Source organism: Camelina sativa, chromosome 9 (genome assembly GCF_000633955.1).
Source record: "Camelina sativa cultivar DH55 chromosome 9, Cs, whole genome shotgun sequence".
Taxonomy (NCBI): domain Eukaryota; kingdom Viridiplantae; phylum Streptophyta; class Magnoliopsida; order Brassicales; family Brassicaceae; genus Camelina; species Camelina sativa.
Genome location: NC_025693.1, coordinates 4,947,880 through 4,948,464, shown reverse-complemented (window position 1 = coordinate 4,948,464; position 585 = coordinate 4,947,880).

The following is a 585-nucleotide window of genomic DNA, read 5'->3' as shown; positions in this document are numbered from 1 at the left end:
TGAAAAAACACTACAAAAAAAGATGGTAATACATCATTTATATTATATTTTTGCATCAGATTTAAATGATGCAAAAATAATTTGCATCACTTTAGTAAGTGATTTACATTTGGTTGATGCAAACAATTTGCATCAGTTGAGACAAATATTTGTATCAATTATTGTAATTAAAGTTATTATATATCAATTACAAAAAAATGATATCAATTTTGCATCAATTAACATAAATGATTTTAATATTTGTTTCGGCTATAGTAAATGATGTTAAATATTTATGTCGATTCTAAATAATTGATGTAAGACTAATATCAGTTTTAATAAATGATTCGAATAATTTTATATTTTAGAATTAAAAATCAAAATCAAATATGAATAACCGATAAAAACAGTGTTAGTTTTTAGATATAATTATAATAATTTTGCTATTTTCAATAATCAATAATTCTAAATAAAATAATAGAAAAAACTTAAATTTCATAGAAACACGAATACATGGTTCAGAATTCAAAAAAAATCCTTAAAATCATTAACTATTTTTGTTCCTAATTCACCATAGCCTTTGAATCTCATGGTAAAAATCCTAAA